Consider the following 7487-nt stretch of genomic DNA (forward strand, 5'->3'; position numbering starts at 1 on the left):
TCTTTCTTTCTTTCTTTCTTTCTTTCTTTCTTTCTTTCTTTCTTTCTCTCTTTCTTTCTACTTTTTCTCCCTTTTATTCTGAGCCGTGTGGATGAAAGGCTCTTGGGGCTCCAGCCAGGAGTCAGTGTTGTGCCTCTGAGGTGGGAGAGCCAACTTCAGGACACTGGTCCACAAGAGACCTCCCAGCTCCATGTGATATCAAATGGCGAAAATCTCCTAGAGATCTCCATCTCAACACCAGCACCCAGCTTCACTCAACGACCAGCAAGCTACAGTGCTGGACATCCTATGCCAAACAACTAGCAAGATAGGAACACAACATCACCCATTAGCAGAGAGGCTGCCTAAAATCATAATAAGTCCACAGACACCCCAAAACACACCACCAGCCATGGACCTGCCCATCAGAAAGACAAGATCCAGCCTCATCCACTGGAACACAGGCACTAGTCTCCTCCACCAGGAAGCCTACACAACCCACTGAACCAACCTTAGCCACTGGGGACAGACACCAAAAACAATGGCAACTACGAACCTGCAGCCTGCAAAAAGGAGACCCCAAACACAGTAAGATAAGCAAAATGAGAAGACAGAAAAACACACAGCAGATGAAGGAGCAAAGTAAAAACCCATCAGACCTAACAAATGAAGAGGAAATAGGCAGTCTACCTGAAAAAGAATTCAGAATAATGATAGTAAAGATGATCCAAAATATTGGAAATAGAATAGAGAAAATGCAAGAAACGTTTAACAAGGACCTAGAAGAACTAAAGAGGAAACAAGCAACGATGAACAACACAATCAATGAAATTAAAAATTCTCGGGGCTTCCCTGGTGGCGCAGTGGTTGAGAGTCCGCCTGCCGATGCAGGGGACACAGGTTCGTGCCCTGGTCCAGAAAGATCCCACATGCCGCGGAGCGGCTGGGCCCATGAGCCATGGCCGCTGAGCCTTCGCGTCCGGAGGCTGTGCTCTGCGATGGGAGAGGCCACAACAGTGAGAGGCCCGCGTAATGAAAAAAAAAAAAAAATCTCTAGAAGGGATCAATAGCAGAATAACTGAGGCGGAAGAACGGATAAGTGACCTGGAAGATAAAATAGTGGAAATAACTACTGCAGAGCAGAATAAAGAAAAAAGAATGAAAAGAACTGAAGATAGTCTCAGAGACCTCTGGGACAACATTAAATGCACCAACATTCGAATTATAGGGGTTCCAGAAGAAGAAGAGAAAAAGAAAGGGACTGAGAAAATATTTGAAGAGATTATAGTTGAAAACTTCCCTAATATGGGAAAGGAAATAGTTAATCAAGTCCAGGAAGCACAGAGAGTCCCATACAGGATAAATCCAAGCAGAAACACACCAAGGCACATATTAATCAAACTATCAAAAATTAAATACAAAGAAAACATATTAAAAGCAGCAAGGGAAAAACAACAAATAACATACAAGGGAATCCCCATAAGGTTAACAGCTGATCTTTCAGCAGAAACTCTGCAAGCCAGAAGGGAGTGGCAGGACATATTTAAAGTGATGAAGGAGAAAAACTCTACCCAGCAAGGATCTTATTCAGATTTGAGAGAGAAATCAAAATACCCTCCCTGATGGGTTTCAGGAAAGCATTTTTAAAGGCCAGGTGAAGGAGGGGTGTCCCAGGGCATGTGATCAGCTTGTGCACACTTCTAATTGGTTGATGGTGAGGTAACAGGGCAGGGGTTAACATTATCAATCCTCAGACTCCTGTAGGTCTGGGGTCTACAGTGTTCATGGTCACCAAGTGGTTAATTTCTTTCATTTGGTGGGGGTTTTTGCATCTGTAAAACAACTCAGGAAATGTGTGTCAGATATTATCTAGGTACTTCAGAGAGGAGCTAAAGCAGAGGATATGGGGGAGGAGTCTGTCCCGGGAAGGCCCTGTAGGGTTCTGCTGGGTTACAAGAGGAGAAGACGGGCAGCATCCATCAGCTTCCTGGCCTTCGAGTGAGGAAGCAAGTCTGAAGCCTCCTGGCTGTGTAACCTCAGACCTGGGTCACCTCACAAGCCAGAGATCCCTTATGTGTAAGGAACACAGTGGGCAGAGTCTTACCTAGTTCATAGGAAGGTCCTGAGGACAAAGAGAGAGGAAGCTATATGAAGATTCTGAGACCAGAAATTAAAAGTTCAGCATGGTGTAATCTTAGCTGTGGCCTTTCAACCCCGCTGGCTTCCCTGGCTGCCTGGGGTTCCCAAGAGAGATTGGGCTGTGAGCCAGGGCTCTGACGTGCAGAGAGCCCTGGGGACAAAGCGGGAGGTGGGGAAGATGTTCTGGGCTCCTGCAGACCAGTGACACCCAAGGTCTGGGAGGCTTCTGGCCTTGCCCAGGGCAAGCTTCCTGGAGAATGTGGAATGAGCCTGGGAGCTAAGGTGTCTGCCCCACAGAGAAAGATGCCCCTGCCCCCAGGGGAGGCCAGAGGTGTGAGGCTGGAAGTTGTTAAAACAAGTTAGCAGCTGGCTGCTTCAGGAGAGCTGGGCCCCAGGCGCTGAGATCAGGGACCTCCGGAATGCAGCCCCACAAATCCCTGCTCAGCCTGGAGGGAACACTCAGTGCCCAGCCCACGAGGGGGGCCACCCCCTTAGGGCAGTCAGGCATGGCCTGGGGGACGCAGAACGTGCGCCTTAGGAGCTCCTGGGAACCTTGCCTAGGGCCTGACACCCTGGGGATTGGCCAGTGGCCCCAAGGCTCCCAGCTTCCTCCTCCAAAGCCCACCTCCCTCCTGAGTTTAAGAGACACAAGTCAGGTACAGGTGCAGGAAAACACTCTCTTGAGAACAAAAAGAACCAAAGCAACTTGGACAAAGAGGACTTTGGAAGCCGTTAGGGAAACATTGAGCTGGTGCTTGATGAAAGGCACTATGTAAATGCCGTACATTAGAGTGATTATCCTTGTCAGAAAAACAGAAACGAGCAAAATTTTTTTGAAAGCCACCTGATTTAAGTCTTTGAATCATACTCATATGTGCCAGCAAAATGCAAATGCCATTGGTTCTTGGAATCTGTGTGCTTTCCTTTACTTGTGAGACTATTATTATGAAAGGCTTCCAGAGTCTGCCCACTTCCTTTAGTAAAAAGACAACTTTTGTAATTAATCTGACTACAATGGATTACCCTCAGGTGTGGCATCTGGGAGAAATGAAAGAAGCTCAGAGCTCCCCCAGAGGAACTGAGGATTGAGAGATGGGGGTGGGGATTAATATAAAGAGTAAATGGCAGCAAACTATTATATATAGGATGGATAAACAATCAGGTTCTACTGTATCCTATGATAAACCATAATGGAAAAGAATATGAAAAAGAATGCATATATATGTATAACTGAATCACTGTTCTGTACACCTGAAACTAACACAACATTGTAAATCAACTATGTTCCAATAAAATAAATTTATAAAAGAGTCAATGGCACACATGCGGGCAGCATCTGGAATATGTCCACAGCCACCAGTGGTCGCCTGCCACTTGTGCTGCACAGGGACACCTCCTGTGGGTCTGACCTTTCAGATATTAGTTCTCATAAGTAACCATCAGATCAAACCACCCAGTGCTGGGCATGGAAAATCTGGCTCCCAAGAAGGGGTTTATGGGCCATGAGGAGGAGATGGACGGGGCAGAGCTCAGAAGTGGCTTTGGTGAGAAGCTCTGTGCTCTGGCTTTACCAATAAGTGGAAATGTTACCGAATTGGTTGACTGGACCCACACCGGGGCCCTAGCCCAGGCCAAGACCCCCTGTCTCAGCCAGGGAGGTTCTTTTTCCAGTTAGATTTGCCCAGCCAATAACAAAACCAATGCTGAGACTGGAATAGCACAAGCTTTATTCAAGGGCCAAAGAATGGAGAAGTGGGAAACTAGTTCACAAATCAACTTCTCAACCCAATTTGGGCAGAGACATCAGATATATAGGATGGTCGAGGTAAAAGGGAGGGAATTAGAAAGAGGGGTGAATATTCATGACTAATCTGAGAACAGGGGTGTGGTTTGGACCCCAGTTTGATGCAGCTCTCCTTTTCAGTCCTTGTATGGGCCTTTCTGGTTGTCATGGCAACTGTCAACACTCTTGGCGCTGGTGGGTGTGTCATGTAGCACGTTAATGGATTACAGTGAGCATATAATGAGGCTCAAGGTCTACTGAAAGTCAAATCTTCCGCCATTTTGGGCCTACCTGGTTCTAACTGGTTCTTGTTTCTCTTTGCAGCTTCCTTCTGAAACTTAGATAAGAGTAATAGTTTCCATTTGAGGGTGGGGTAGGGGAATGATTCAGGGCAATAGGCTTGGTGAGATAGGAGGGAAAGGGGCAGGACACACACGCTAATAATGAAGAAGGGGTATAGTTGTTGGGATGCAATAAAGACTGGCTGGAAGCAAGGTGGCTTCAACAATAGCCTGCATTGACTTTTAGCTCATTATACCTTCATTGTAATACCAAAATTCACTCCCCCTTATGCCATGACAGTTCCAAGGAGGAACATTAAAAGGCCAAAAAGTGGGCAGTGGCCCATTTCCTGGGAAATCCCCACCCTACCCCGAAATAGCAAGAATATCCCTCCCACTCCTTAGCTTATGAAATCATTAAACCCATAAAAACCTTCCACCCCACCACATGGGGCCTGCTCTCACTTTCTGAGATGACCACATTCTACCTATATGGAACGTGTTTTCTCTAAATAAACTTGCTTTCCCTTTACTCTAGCTTTTGTTCTTGAATTGTTTCCTTCGGGAAGCCAAGGACCCTCCCTTGGCGGTCTGTCCTAAGGACTCGTGCAGGTCCTAGTATGTGACATTTCCCTCTCCTGCAACATTGGTAACAGAAACACACTCTGTTTACCCCAACACAGCCCAGAGCACTTTCTCCCCAGCGGTGGGCTTTTGCCTTCCTGACAACCACTATCCAGAATGACAGAGCTTCATGCTGCCTCCTCAGAGATTACAGCCAGGCTGGTGCTGAAAGCTCGGTCTCTCTGCACCGGGTACAGAATTGAATCTTGGAAACAGAGTTTTGGGTGAAGTAGAAGAGGATAGGTTTATTGCTTTGACAGGCAAAGGGGACACGGTGGGCTCGTGCTTCGAAAAACTATGTGTCCCAACTCAGGAGGATTTGATGAGGAGTTTTATAGCAATACTTCAAGGGTGGGGTTGCTGACAAGACGAGGGTGTGTGCAGGGTCTCAGGTGGTTGGTCTCCTAACCTTGATGAGCTTCTCTGGCCCCTTTAATCTTGCCTCAGGTGGTTTCCTGGATGCTCCTCTCTTGACTAGCAACTGTTTGAATCCGCCCTTTGGAACTCAGGGAAGGTCGTGGAGGCTAGAGAGTCTTGCCTACAAGAAAGGGGGGACAAAAAGAGGCTTCCATGCTCAGGAGCCCACAGCTCCCCCTGCCCAGTTCCAAGGCTGCCTCCTCAGTTTACAGTTCAGGAGCTGGGGTTAATGTGGTGCCCAGGGTTGCCCAGGTGCAGGCAGGATGAGGACCAGAACCCGCACCTCCAGATGCCAGTCTGAAGAGCGTGACACCGCACTGCTCCATTTCTACACCCGCTCTCGCCCCCTTGCTGTGGGGAAAGGGTCCGGTACTCTCGTCTGTGCTCACCCAGGTGTAAATGTCTATCTGACAGAAAATGTCAAAGAGAAGGTGTGCGTTAGGCACAGCAAGTGGGTAAGCAAAGAATTGGGGGAGGCAAAGGCCAGGGATTGGAGATGGAGAGCCCAAGTTCAGGTGCTGTTTACTAGCCAGGGGTGTCTTTCCAACAACAGTAATAATGATCTCTGCAAATCTGTTTGCAAATTTTTAAAGAGGGAAACAAAAGATTTGTGAAGTCTAAATGAGGTGTTCTGGGGAATTCCCTGGCAGTCTAGTGGTTAGGACTCTGCGCTTTCACTGCCTAGGGCACTGGTTCAATCTCTGTTTGGGGAACTAAGATCCCACAAACCTTATGGCCTGGCCAAAAAAAGAAAAAAAAGAAGAAAAAAAGAACTTGGTAAATGAGATATTTCTGAAGAGCACATTAAAAGTTAGACAGGTATGCAAATACAAGATATAAAGAGGGCTTCCCTGGTGGTGCAGTGGTTGAGAGTCCGCCTGCGGATGCAGGGGACGCGGGTTCGTGCCCTGGTCCGGGAAGATCTCACATGCCGTAGAGCGGCTGGGCCCGTGAGCCATGGCCGCTGAGCCTGCGCGTCCGGAGCCTGTGCTCCGCAACGGGAGAGGCCACAACAGTGAGAGGCCCGCGAACAACAAAAATAAAAAAATATATATATATATATATATATATATATATATATACATAAAGGGATTATCTTATCAGGAACAGCCAAAAAGCATGATTCTTCTGGGCCAGAAAACTCTCTGGGCAAGGGACCATCACAAAACATCATCAACATCATGATTATTATTTTAACTATTATCTGTGAGGGACTGCCACAGGGGATGTAAAATGGTTTCAGTCTAAAAAATACCTGGGTAAACGTAAGATTTTTGAAGCAATGTGGTTGTGTGGCCGTGGAAGCCGTCTCTATCCTCATGACAACTCCGGGCCTCCTCAGCGAAGCCTGAGTCGGCTTCCTTCTTCTGAAGAACACTGGCGCCCTCTAGTGGACACAGCTGAGAGAACTACCACAGCGCCGCAGAGGCTCAATGGCTCGGAGGCCGCTAGGGGCGCTGCAGATAGGCCGCACTGCTGGAGCCCAGGGAGGGGCTCCCAGACATTTGGACAGATGTTAGCGACAGGCGGTTAGGTTTTTCTGTTAATGTGCTTAGAATGGGGTCTACAGGTTTATAAATACAGGAAAAGCTTACAGGTTCGGTCCTGATCATTTAAAACATGCAATAATCTCTGATTAATTATCAAGGCACAAGCTCCTGTTTGTTCCAGGAGTAGCAAAAGCATTTGCTAAACAAATTACACCTATAATTCCTTCACACCCAGCTGTCTTTCTGCTCTTAAAGTCCCTGAATGCCTTGAGAGGGAGTTTGGAAGAAGCAAGTGGAGAGGGAAGGAAGGGCATGGAGGACAGGGAGCCCCTCGCCTCCTACCATCGCTCACTGGATGTCCAGGGTGGGCTCTGGGCACTGGTAGGAGGCGGGGGCCTGGAGGCCATCACAGGGAGGATCAGGCATCATGTCCCTCCTGCAGGACAGATGACTTCTGAGCTTCAGGCAGAGCTGTGGTCCCTACTGCAGGCCGAATCCACTGGGTGCAGCCAGGGGAAGGGTCTCTTTGGGGGAAGCACTGGCCTGTCTCTGACGCATGGAGGCTCCTGGCACTCACAGAATCTTTCTCTTGATCTGCTCCCCTGGCTCCTCCAGCAAGAAAGGAGGTGCCGAGGAGGTCTCTGGGGGTCAGAATCCAGGAATCCTATCTTGTACAAGTGCCTCACCCAGTAACCCATCCTCTGCCTCCAGCCCTTTATCCTTTCACCTGAGCCACCCACTAAGAGCTCTTACCCCCCTTCCTGCAAAGTAGGC

The 7487-nt window shown here is 48.2% G+C and overlaps 1 pseudogene; it reads right to left on the minus strand.

The window, feature by feature from the left end:
* LOC114897907 overlaps nucleotides 1-5549 on the minus strand; it is a 15234-nt pseudogene extending 9685 nt beyond the window's left edge.
* Nucleotides 5550-7487: the final 1938 nt, after the last annotated feature.

Source organism: Monodon monoceros, unplaced genomic scaffold (assembly GCF_005190385.1).
Source record: "Monodon monoceros isolate NGI ecotype Baffin Bay Population unplaced genomic scaffold, NGI_Narwhal_1 Super_Scaffold_18, whole genome shotgun sequence".
NCBI lineage: Eukaryota > Metazoa > Chordata > Mammalia > Artiodactyla > Monodontidae > Monodon > Monodon monoceros.